General features: G+C 30.5%; 1 protein-coding gene across 1 annotated transcript in view; it reads right to left on the bottom strand.

Moving 5' to 3' along the window:
- The window catches only part of LOC148280148 (uncharacterized), a 385,000-nt gene that overhangs the window by 215,912 nt on the left and 155,232 nt on the right, over positions 1-13,856 (bottom strand).

Below are 13,856 nucleotides of genomic sequence, written 5' to 3'. Positions count from 1 at the left end.
AAAACTGAGATGGAGAATTTTTTTAAGATGAAAACATGGACGCTTAAAAATGTATAAATCTTATGGCGTGTCATTGGCTGGTTTCAGTGATTACTTTAAGTTGTGCATAGTATTCAATATTTTACTTACATACCTTTTATGCGTTTGAACACTAATATTTATTCAATAACATTATATATCACAGGATTTGATCTAGATGTAGATTTGTCTAAAAAAATTACATATATTCAAAATACGTTTGAAAAGCTGACACCCGAGTTGATTATTTTTTTTATCTTCTGATTTTTCTTTTACATGTTCGTTTTTAAATAAAATTAAATATCGCACTTATTTACCTAGAGTTTTGTATTCCATTAGTTGATAAAGCTGCCTGGTATTTTACGTTTTCTAAAAGTAAGTATTTTAACATCCGAATTTATCACAAAAATATCCGATACGCACTAATGAATTAAGAGCTCAGTTTTTATTCTAGAATAAAACTCAATGTAAGACCGTTAAGAGTAAAAAAAAACATAAATCACGGAGCAGCCTGAAGGTACTTAAAAACTAACTCGGTGTCGGCCGTCAAATGTCGAGGGTATCTGATGACTACGTGTCGATGACAATTGACGATCGTCAATAATTGTGTAAATCTGGTAGCAACTCGCGATATCTCACGATCAACTTTTGTCGCAGATTAAAGATCGTCTGTCTGTAGGCTCTTTGAAGCCCTTAATGCATAGCTGGTGTTAATTTGCTTTGTAACTGACTAAATAAATATACAAATAAACGAGAAACAGCGACTTGCCATTGGAACAATATTGAAACAATGAGGTGTTATAAAAATAATTATGCTTAGTATTCAACGCAGACGTATAATAATAATTTTCACTGAATGCAAAGGCATTTGTTTATTATATAACGTATTTATAATATATCAATGAAGATATAATCTCTCACGGAATAAGCTAAACCATAATAATTATAATCCCAACAAAGATATTAAGTTTAGGTTCATTGATCAAATTTGTATTTGGAGAAAATTAAGGATAAAAAAAAATTGTAGTTATTTAGGTATTGAAAAGAACTTAAAAACACTAATATAATATAATTGAAGAAAATTGAAATATTACTCGTATGTATTTTCTTTTAAAGGACTATGGAAACATACAGTCGACAATGATATAATTACATTTTTTTAAATACAGTTTGAAGACAGACCAGCAAAGTTTATAAATAAAAAATCATACATATTATTAAATTGTGTTACAACAAAAGGATGTGCTTATGTGTATTTGTATGAAAGTAAGTGGAGATGTGTGTTTATGTGTATTAGTGCGGGAGTAAGTGTTCAGGAGTGTGCATCATTAAATAGTAAGTGGGATCGTATCGCAGCCAGAAATAATAAGTCTTATTTTTTTTTTAATAAATTAAGGGGTATGTAAAATATATCAATAGATGAAAAAAAAACATTATTGTTGAGCAAGAACGATAGAGGAAAAAGTGTTGTGCATAGTTAGTGCTACAGACTGGCAGATGGAATAAATTCTTATTTCTTGTCACGCGAAATTAAGATTAATTTTGGAGAGTAGGTTAAAAAAGTTTACTTTATTATGTAATAATTTATATAAATAGCATAATTCAGATACAGTGCGTCTATTTTCAGGGGTAAAAAATCCATTTTGTTTGGCAGATTGACTGTAAGTACAAAGAGATACGTTCTTGACGATCTAGAACTCGATCTTCAGTTGTGATTAAAGATGTTAAATTTGAACAATCGATGCATGAAGGCTAATCACCCAATCATAAAACTAAAAATGACACTTCAATTATTTAAGTATTTTTTTTTGCACTCGATAAGAACAATTATTGACATTCGAAAAAACATGACTACCAAAAAACACACAATTTCTCGTTAAATAGAATAGAATATATGTTTTTTTTTATATTATGCCTGTAATTTTAGTATCGTTTTGTCGAAATCCATCGATCACAGACGTGAATATTCAGTGGAAGTAAAGTTGCACTGTCAAATTGTTGACGGAAGCCACGTGATTGTCTTTAGCCCGACATATTTCCAAGAACATCGGTCGTGATATAATAATATTATTCAAGTCAACGCTCGTGCAACGAAAGCCAAAAACAGTTACTGATTGATGGCCTTTCCTTGAAAGTACGGAAGCTTGCAAGATAACAGAATAATACTAGTGATAAATGTACTTATTTACTTATTTAGTTCTTTTAATTTTCTTCGATACAAAACAATTTTACTGATAAATTGTCATTTGCACATTTTTCAAATTATAAAAATAATTAGTAATGGTGATAAAAAAACATCGATTAATTAATCCAGTTTTAGTAAAAATTACTATAAACTTTTAGTAATCAAAAATGATTTAATTTTTAACAGCATTTACGTCACAAACAAGTGAAAGAGAAGGAAACTGTACTTATGTACTATGAATACTTTCATAGTGCGTACAACAGATTCCTGTTCATCACTGTTCCAGAGTACTATGAAAACTCAGAAACAGAAGCTAGAGGTTTGCTTTCCATCTTTCTACTCCTTAGCTGCCGTTTTCTTGATTTACAATCGGTCTAAAATGCCTTAATAATTGAATTGTATTTAATATTGAAGGTAGAAAATGAACAGCTGTTACATGAGACTGAAAAAAAACTACAGTTGTTAATAAGTCATTTATGTTTATCATTTGCGAGCGAAATTATTTCATATACCTGTGCTCGCTCTCGAGGTTGTATCAAAATATCCTCTTTATTTGAACCTCTAAGCTTTGAAGCACGTGGAGCTATTAGTTGTAAGGATTACACCACAATATTTCTGCAAGAGATTATATACAACAGCGAAACTGATACCATTTAATACAATTTCACCGCCATAGATGCAGTATCCGATATAAATAATACGTAATGTGAACACGTTGGAAGGATGAATTGATATACGTATATGATAAATGTTACCTGATGTGATGAAATCGTAACCGTTAAATATTAAGGATTACGTGAATGTATGTGAATCGTTATTATACATTGGTAATCAGATAAAGCAAAGAATGATGAACGATAAAGTAATAACTAAATAATGTATAAAACAGTCAAATATGTATTCCAGAATGGCATGGCCTTGATGGTAACTATTTATGAAGAAGAAGAAGAAGTGAAAGATCTGCATGTTTCTTAAATACCCGTTTGCGTAACATGTCGTCAGGGGATACTTTATTTTAAAATGTAAGTATCCTCTGCACTCGTGCACAGTCGTAAGGAGAAATCATTTTATTATAATTTTATCTAAGCATCTTGTGAACACTTTGTAATAGAATTTTCTACAGCAAAAACAGTACTTGTGATGTCAGAGTGATTATATAATACATGACGGTATTTTTCAAATTCCGTTATTACTAAAACACTTTTCGTTGGTAGTTATTGACCTTTAGACATTCTTTGTCTTAAGGTTGAATTTAATATAAATAACAAATGGAAAGGAGATGAGGTTTTACCTTTAATGGTATTTGTATTTTTTTAAGCATGTTTATCACAGTAATTGTGTGGTTTCCTTGTAATGTGGATTACTCTAAAACAATACCTTTTATTTCACTGAATTCAAATTTTAATATGACATTTTGACAAAAAAAAAACAGACTTTTAAATTTTCTTTTTGTTCTATGATTGAGGATACACGTAATTGTATTTTATGAATCAATGGTAGATATCGCTTAACAATATAACTCAAATCAATTTTAAGACTTTTAATTTAATAGAAATGTTAAAATCGTGCAGTGAATATATAAATAATAAAATTTCAGACAAAAAAATATACAAAAATATTCATATTGCAATAGACAATAGTTTGCATATGGGAAAAATATATTATATAAACCAAAAATTTCCTTTCTAGGTCCTTACCTTTTTTGTTCTAAAATTAAACGCTTCTTAAAAAGTTTGATACGTGGTCGAATGCTTTATTGAACACCTAAAAGGGTATTCTATAGGTACTTACAAAGGCAAGATATTATTTTAAATATCTAATAACTCAACCATCATCATCATTCTATGTCCACTCCCTAGTTAGAGCAAACGGTGTCCACAAAGAGCCTTCAGGCATATCCGTCGGCTGTCATCTCCAGTTAACGAAAAGCGGACCCCATTTCATTCCGTTTTGTAAAAGGTTGGAAATATTTGTAGGAAGGGGGCACGGAAATAGACCTACATTTGATGATGTGAGGATGTTCTTCTATTTTGAGCACTAGATGATGAAAGTTCACCATGAATTGTGATATTCAATGATTTATTAAAATAACTTTTACAACGACGCGCAAAGATTTCAAGAATTCTTATATAATGTCAACATTTTAATGTTCCAAATCCAAATGTTCTATGTTTATATTTTTTTCCATCTTGTTGTAAGGTAGGTATCATAAAGATGGGTCAAGGGAAGGATATGAAAGAAAGTTAATCGGCCAGGAATAATATCGACAGCTCTTTTATACTAAACAGCTCCTGTGCGTTTATTTAATAGTTAAATAAATCATAGCATATCATTTAAAAAAGTTAGACGTAATATATTATTTGAAAGAAAACAAGGTAACTTTTTCATAAAAACAATATTTTTTTAGAAAAAACTGACAACATATTATTGCAATTGATTTAAACATTTTATTTTATTTATTATTTTTGGAACAATAACAAACTACTAATAACAGTGACATATACACATGCAAAATAAATATAACAAGGCCAGTAATCGTTACAACTGTCCGTAGCATGTGAGTAACAAAAAAAGTATATTTAAAAAAAAAAATGAACCAAAAATTTGAAATACAAAAAAATATGACAGAAAAACTTTAAAATATGAAAAGAATAATAAGGATAAAATTAACAAATCATCGTAGAAACTCCATGTTAAGTTTCCAAGTCACTCGAAATAAGCTTAAATTGAGCTATTATGTATGAGTATATTAGTTTAACCATAAGCAGAATATTTCATGTATTAATAATTATGACTTAAATCAGGAATTATTGTAATACTTTCACACTTAGGTATTTGTTCACATTCGACTTAGGTGGGCTTTACAGCTAGGGTTAAGGATCGCATATCTTAAAATGGACAGACAGGCGCAAATATTTTCTCTAAACAGCCCAGAAAACGTGGGAGTTTACTGCTTATTCTTCCATAAACTTGCCGAATAGGTCATTTTTAAAGAATTTAAAATCGTCGAATCGCTGTCATAAAATTGCCAGGTCAGTTGTTTAATTTAGAATATTTTCTGATATTCGCTATCGTAAACGTATGCTCTTTTCTGGTTTTTTTCAATAAAAAAATCACATTTTTTGTACCTTATACTACATATGAATACGTAAATACATATTTTTATTCAGTAAAATAAAAATCGACCAACCGCTGTCAAGTTGTTAACAAATATATTTAAAAATTTTAAAACGTATATTTTTTATTTCTTGTTCGGTTATTCGTTATGTCATATTAAGTCATTATGATTTATTGTTCATGTTTCTCTGTTAAACGTCCCGATTCAACACAGGACAAAAGCCAAATGGAGTGAGAATAGAACTCGATTTATACTATTAATTACAAAACAAAACAAAACTGTCAAAAAAATAGTTTTCCAATAGTAAAACTTTATTTTTTCTGTAAAATAAAACAATTGAATTTCCGTTTATTTAAGTACCTCAAATCAAATAAGTTTACTGTATCGGAAATAAACAAATAAACCACCATTACAATCATAGTTTTTGTTTCTCGCAAGGTATAAAATATTATTACACAACCACAACTAAGTTATTATCAAACAAAAGGAATAAACATTCATTTAATAATAATGGATTTGAAACTATAGTAAATTCTTCAAAATGCTTAGCTTGTTAAATGCTGTCACTTCTACTAAAGTAAGTTAAATTTGCATTTCCTGCATAACTAGGCAAGCTCAGATCAAAACAGGAATCTTACTATTTTTTTCGGTTAATTACGCAAAACATTTTTTTTTCATTAGTTCATCTCTATAAAGTTATGAGCATTGTTTTTTTGCGTGCAAACAAACAAAGGCATTTGAAAATACGTGCAAAAAGAGGTTATCAGAAATAAACGCGATGTTGTTTCATTACATATATCGGAGAGTATATAAATGTAGAAAGTAGTTAATTCATTCAAATACATTTAAAAAATGGAATAAAATTACAGTTTTACCTTGAAGTTTGATGAAAAACAGTTAGGTTTTTGTAAACAGCAATAAACTGATTAAAAAAACATGTTTGTATATGCCTACATATTTGAAATAGGTTTGGGTAGTTTAAAGCCTATTTTATCTAATTTAAATAATAAAATTACTAACAATAGTTTAAATATGCGTTAATTTAATAATTCGTTTGATTATTATGATAAAACATTTGTACACAAGGCGGGATTCCATAATAAATCAGGAAAAAAATGTGTTAATTGTCAATAAAATTATAAATTACCTAATTTAATAAAAAAATAATCGAATTGCATGAAATATTTCGGCTACTACAAAAATATATAGCACGCTTACAAAAATAATTTTAAATTTAATGTTTTACGGGTTTTAAATCATCATTCCCTGTCCGCACCTAATAGTGCATAGGGCAAACCATAAATAAACCAATCGCAGCAAATCTTTTTCGTTTTTTATACATGAAGGTTAGATGATCCGTCTACGCTTCAGATTATGAAATACTTTAGTGTTAAAACACCCTTTTAAATAAATATTTTATGTCACGCATATCGGGAATCGAACCCGAAACCTCTTGCGTGGTAGGCAAACGCACTAAACACTACACCACGGGACCGTTTTAAATCATTATTTACATAATCCACAATTGTTTTTTTTATTTTTTGTGTTTCAATTTAAATAATCAAACAATGTAAAATGAATAGTTTTTTCTGTTTAATCCACCGAAACACCAAGCTGCACAGAACTCAAAATACAATAAAAAGTATTCGATCAACCATCGTGCTACTTCAGTACTTCTGTTAAAACTCTGTGATTTGATGCGGTCGGTTACTAAAACTTAACCCTTTTTTTGGGTGTCAATTTATATGGAGATCTAATGTTTTTTTGTTAAAAAAACTTTCAAACTACTGAAAAATAGGCGTGTTATCAGACTTAAGCAAAAAATAATACTACACCTGTATTTAGATGTAATGAATTCTTCACAAACCGTGTCAATGATTTTTTTCTAAAATATTTACGTTGTTTTATGAGAGATAAAGAGAAATTTTAATTCAATGCATGAACGTTTTATTTTATTATGGACAAATAACACGGCGGTATAATTTATTTATCGACAATTTAAAATACGACTGGAAATGAAAACGCTAATGGAACGACGCAATTTTATAACCCTTAAATAATAAAATACGAAAAATAATAAATATGCACGACGGAGTTTTAGTTCCAACACTTATGTATGAAAGTGAAACATGGAACTGGCAGAGGAAGGATAAGAGACGAGTGTACGTGGTTGAAATGCGATCTCTTAGATGAATGTGTGGGATATCAATGTATGACAGGGTTACGAATGATAAAATCAGTTGAGAGAGTAAATCTAAATCTAGTATAATTGTTTGGATTAAAAAGGGTCTCTGAGATGGTTTTCTTCCTCTCCCCTCTCCTCTCTTCATAGTATAGTGTATAGTGTTTATTTTATAAATCTTTGTTTTTTATTTTTGTGTAAAATTGTAAGATTCAATATGTCCATGTATTTATAATTTTCTCAAACTGAACGGTTACGGTAAGTAGGAAGAAATTGCCTTAAGGCAATATGCTTGCCCTTATATGTATATATATTGTATATGTATATAAAGTGTCAAATAATAATGGTTTGGACTTTTGGAATGGACGACAAAAAAATGGTAAAACAAGTATATATGGTGAAAATGAACAATAACGTGAAACGAGGACGACCTAGGAAGACGTGGCATGATCAGATAAACCAAAATCTAAAGTTTGGTCATGTCAAAAGCAGACAGAACCGAAGGGCATGTATGACAAAATGTATGAATGTGGAAGAAGTTAGGAATGATGAATGCCAGGATAGACGTGTGTGGCGGTCCATTATTTCTGCCTACCCCTACGGAGAAATAACGTGGTGGTAGTAGTAGTAGATTTCAGAAAAAATATTGTATTGTGATTGTTTTATTTTAATAAATATGCGCAGTACCTAATCGTAATAGTTAAATTATTTCAAACAGTTATAACTGAATATTTCTTGGGTACAATATGTATTTATTAAGTAGGCTATACAAAGTACTTTTACTGAATACGTCGAGGTCTTTTAAAACATTGAAAACTACGTTTAAGATTCAATGCACTTCACGAAATTATGCTAACAGTAAAAATACTGTTTGTTTAAAAGGAAGGGATTCCTTTGAAATATATTCGGTTATTGTATGTTTGAATGAATATGTTAATATTCCTGGCATACCGAAGATTCATATTACGTGATGTGTAGTTTCTGTCACACATGTTGTAAATACATCGGCAGAGAATGATTATCGCCAAAATACACGTAGGTACTTGTTTATAAATTTTTTCGTTAAATAACTGTTATAAATATGTACATGCCAAGATTATTTTATGAAAACAAATAAATAAAATCCCCTCTAAAAATCACACTGGCCTTAAAATTACCAAGTATTCATAACGCGACTTTCGACGTCAAGAGTTCATTTTATATTATTTAGGAAAACAAACAGATACCTCGCTAACGTAAAGATTTTTTTTACAAAATAATGAATACCTAGATGGTTATTATTTAGTTATTAACAATAATAATAACGTATTCTAAACTCTATGAGGCCAAGAGCCCTGTATTGAGTTGGGATATAACACAATGGACAGTGGAAGCATGTACATTACTTGTGTTTCAAAATAATTTCGTTAAATAATACTACCTAATAAGTAAGTCATTAAACAAAACGGAAGTTATATTGATGATAATGATACCACAAAAACAACACTGCATAACAAACTAAAGGCCTCGTTTCCATTATTAAAGATGCCGACGACTAATTAAGAACTACGTTATCTGATAACAAATTATTTTTTGCCACTTTACGAAAATACTGGGGGTTATTTCGCAATGGTGGATTTGAAAATCAATTAATGTATCCTATCACGATCTCGTTGGCCCATATTTTAGATTGAAAAAAACACTTGCGCATGCTCTGTAGGAATCATGTGAGTTTTGATCCAATCGGATTATTGGTTGAGCATCACGATTCTCGGTTCTAATGAAGGCGACCATAGTACGAGAAATTCTGCAGTGTGTGGATGGTTCGGTGAAGGGATAAAGCAGGCACGGTGGAGGAGTCGTGACGAATCTTTGTGGGAAAAACCGTGTTAAATCATGATCAATACTAGACAATGCGATGTTTTATTAATAAATTACACCTGTTGAAAGGCGTTCTTACCCCGTTATTAAAATTGTCGTTTTAAAATGCGTCGAACTTTCTCATTTCTCAAAAAACATCATGTGTAAATTCCACATTCCAGAATTTTTTTATTTTTTTAAATTGTTTTTTTTTAAATAATATATTTTTTATTAATTTACCGACCGGTTTCTGAACTATTACGCGCTCTTTAATCAAGGTATAATTAAGTATTCGTTTTTTTTTTTTTTTTCTAAATAATTATGTCGGCCTCGTGGCGGGCGTGAGCCTATCATGCAAGAGGTCGTGGGTTCAATTCCCAACATGTTTGACATGAAATATTTATTAGAAAGGGGGTTTTTACACTGAAATATTTCATAGTCCCTGGACTGGCACCTGAAACGTTCTTGTAACAAAAAAATATCAAGATACGATTCGAGTGGTGTACCAATGCAATGCCCTATGTACCATTATGTGCGCAAAGGGTTATATATTCATAAAAGAGCACGTCATTATCGCAGTGATGGATAGGGAAGTGCAGTGTATATTGGATCATTTTTAGTACTTGGAAGGTAAGGTTATCAGTCTTACGTTTCAGGAGCCAGTCCTTTGACCTGTTCTTTAACAGTGAAATATTGTAGTGTGGAACCACTGTCAATACCAATATTTTACGTCCACCCAGTCAGGAATTGAACTCAGAAACTCAAATATGGCAGGCGAACGCGCCAATTACGTAAGAGGTAGACTTATCTCCACTCGATTTCCTTTTTGAGAATTTTAAACGCCATCGAGTCGAAAACACTCGGCCAAGAGGTTCAATTCATCAACAGTGGTGAATTACAAAACTTAACACCCAGGCTTGAGAAAAATCAAATTATTTTTTTATGTTCTCACCGGGAATCGAACCCAGAACCTTCCGTGCGTACGTGAAGCGTCTTGACCACCACACGGCATTATCAAGATTTTTCAAATGTGTCACGGTATAATCAATTTTAAAAAAAAGTTTTTTGTGCCTACCTCTTCTTTAAACCGCTGTAAAATGTATTTACATTAGAGAAAAAGGTTTGAAATAGATTATCACAACTAAACGTCTTTAACAAATAAATCATGTTTAATGCAAAAATATTTTGATCAAAATCATTATTGAAGAAAAGCAATATTTTTTTTTGTTTAAGTTTATTTTATCGATGTGAAATAAACTCATGTGCGGTTTACGGATTTTTTTTTTAATACAAGAAGAAAAAAATAATACTTCATCAAATATGAGAATTCACAAAACGCCTTCAAACATAAATAAACAACTTTATATAATTGTAGTTGAAAGGATACTGAAAGCTCAGAAATCGACGACCCTCATAAAACGAGTGTTAACAACATAATTTTATATTTGCTTACTGAAGGTTTAATCTCACAACAGTAGTCAATAAAACACACTGACGTGTTTACAAAACAAAGATAGAATACGCAGAACATCGAGGGAAGGAGACAAACGGTGTTCAGAAATCGTGTGAAGTGACTCGTGAGGAGTGGAGCGTATGGAGGAAGGAAAGATGTTGTCGCTTCCTTAGTTTTTTTTTTTATGTTCCCGCAGTTTTGTGTTTATTTTCTTGTACTGGTTGTGAAATGTAGGGACGATCACTTAACGTTAACACAAGCTGATATTTATAGATGTTTTGTGCTTCCACAATTTACATTGTTATTTATTTTTTTACTGATCAATATATTTCATTAATGGTACATGTTTTTTTTATTCTATCCAAATCTACTTTTATACATCTGGTAAAGGTTATAACTGTAACGCTTCAAAAAAGAGACCAATTCTTCTGCTTGGAGAGTGACTGACAATGTTATAGTTATTTATTTAGTAGAATTGAAATAGTTTTAAATACAAGAGGACATGAGAAAAAAATAATAACTTATAGGATATAAAAGAAAAAAGAAAAAATAATAATACATTCATACTAATTAAAATTGAATGCAGTTTTTACACTTGTTCAAAAAAAATCTTTAAATTTACTTTGAATCTATTTATTGAAATATTAGTTTTTATAGTTTTTAGTTAATTGAAGAGATTATTGTAATTTTTGACACCTTTAAAGACAAAGCTATTTTACATGAGTTGTGTGAAATTTAGGGATTTTAATATTATTTTGGTTATTTGCATGAACACGTTTACAATATGATTACAATATGATTAGTTTTTTTTAAATATCACCTTGACATTAGCTACATAAATTTATAAGTAAATTCTTCTACGTTACGATTTCATTTAAGAGATATTGAGAGTAATGGGAATTAATTTTTAAAACTTCACTCAGAACTTACACTTAGGTTAAGTCAGCATGTAACGAAGCAGCTGTCAATAAAAGTTCAAAACTAAACCATTTATTTACTATTATTAAGTATTGTAAAAAAAACGATTAAATGTGATGTCTTTATCTAGGCGTTTAAAAATAAATATTATGTAAAAATTTACATACATAATCATAATTATTATTAAACTCGCGTGGCGATTTGAATCTAACTGCGTGTTTCTTTGCATCACTCATATCTTCAGAATATAAATATATACTTTGAAACATACTTTCTAGTATATATCAAGATAAAGCCTAATTAATCATGCAATACTTTACATTTACAACAAAAAAAACATTGTTGAAGATTTGAGTGTTGAATGATGGAAAGTAATAAGGAGTTTATTTATTTAATATTTACATTGTTTATGATAAAATGATTGTTATAATATTTGCATCAAATAACTCATAGTAGATATTGTACTTTGGCGCTGTTTACCAACGCTACTGCATTATTTGCAAAAACAAACAAGTCAGGTCCATTGTGTGAAGTATGAAGGAGTAATATTTTCTCACGACTGCAGCACCTGCGTTATATCTACTTTATACAACCTGCAGAGGGTTTAGTAAGATCTCCCAACACGCGATGAGTTTTCCAGTCTGTTAGAAAATTGGGTAATAATTACTTAACTGCATTTAGCATGTAATTTGTTGTGATATCATCCGACACAATGGATCTTGCATCGAAAGATTCATCCTATGTAATTGGGTATTACTTACAGAAATAAGAGAAATCTTTCGTATCTCATTAGTATTTTGGAAAGTGCCGATAATCCGTATCTTTTGTTTATCACTTGTTAAACACACGTTAGGTTGCAATACAAAAAAAAAACAGTTCATATTTGAACAGCGCAGTGTTATGAATCGGATTGTGGAACCGTGGCTAGTATTATGGACTAACAGATCAGAGGGCTGAGGATTTAACCCCATTTTTATTTAATTTGAATCCTTTTTTCTAATAATGAGTTATTTACAACTCGTTGAAAATGACCCTAAAATTAAAGTATTTTGGTAAATTATAAAAACGGAAATATTCCTTGAAAAAATAAGGAAATAAAGTATATTTTAAAAACTTTTGAAACTTATTAGTTGTAACTTTTATCGTATGTCTGTATTGGAGCGAACGAATAATATAGTTCTGTGTTTAAAATATAGCCTGAATCCCGAACTAATGTTTTTGTTTCAGCGGCTACATCCTGGAGTAAATCCTGAATAAAGAAACTGAGTAAAGATTAGTCCGTCTCGTGGCGTACTGGTTGCGGCTTACGTCTACCATGCTCGAGGTGTCCGGTTTGCTTTATGGCATAGTCAATAATATTATCATTAATGTCAGTAAATATTTGTATTTAACCTTTACCATCACCGGGGGTGCTATCTTGAACCACTCTCGTGGCACGAGAAAACAGTTTTTCTATAACTTTAAAAGTTGGTTTCATACCACAATATTTCATTCTCCCTGAAGTGGTACCTGAAACGTTAGGCATTTTATTTATACGTACGTGCATGCATTTAGGGAGGTTGTGAGACATAAGCTATTCCATCGCCCCGTCCCCCTCATAATAACTCTCAAACCTTCCTTTTATCTTTTCCTCAATTACCAACAAACTATAAGCTTAAAAAATCCGATCACTCTTACATACCACGCATGTTATTACACTCCCAAGCACGAATCTACATGTTAACACTGACACACACACATAACAAAAATATTTATTTTAACATGCCTCTATTATAATAATTACATAATATTTGCAGTTCTTATTTCATTTTTTTTCCCAATAAAAAAAAAGACAAATCGATCACTTAACCTTTATATTTACAGGTGATGTAGATCGGCAGAATTTTGCTTACTAACGCAGCGCCCGACGACCGACGTAGTGCCCTACGACAAATACAGTGCGGATAAGGGTATGAGAAAGATATTTTGCTATACGCTTTCATAAATCTTAACACAAAAAATTCTAATTAGTTACGAACTAAAAACAGTATTTGTAGGTATCTTTAAGGACGTAGAAAAAAAATATAACCGAGATTTAAGTTTAAACGACTTTCTAAAATATTTCATTGAAGAAATAAGACACAATGTTTTGTTAATCCATCCT

The sequence above is a fragment of the Micrasema longulum genome, unplaced genomic scaffold, assembly GCF_059751315.1.
Source record: "Micrasema longulum isolate JH-2025_06_02 unplaced genomic scaffold, ASM5975131v1 h1tg000611l, whole genome shotgun sequence".
In the NCBI taxonomy this organism is placed as follows: Eukaryota; Metazoa; Arthropoda; class Insecta; order Trichoptera; family Brachycentridae; genus Micrasema; species Micrasema longulum.
The sequence above is the reverse complement of the archived record's forward strand: the minus strand, read 5'-3'. Positions and strand labels throughout refer to the sequence as shown.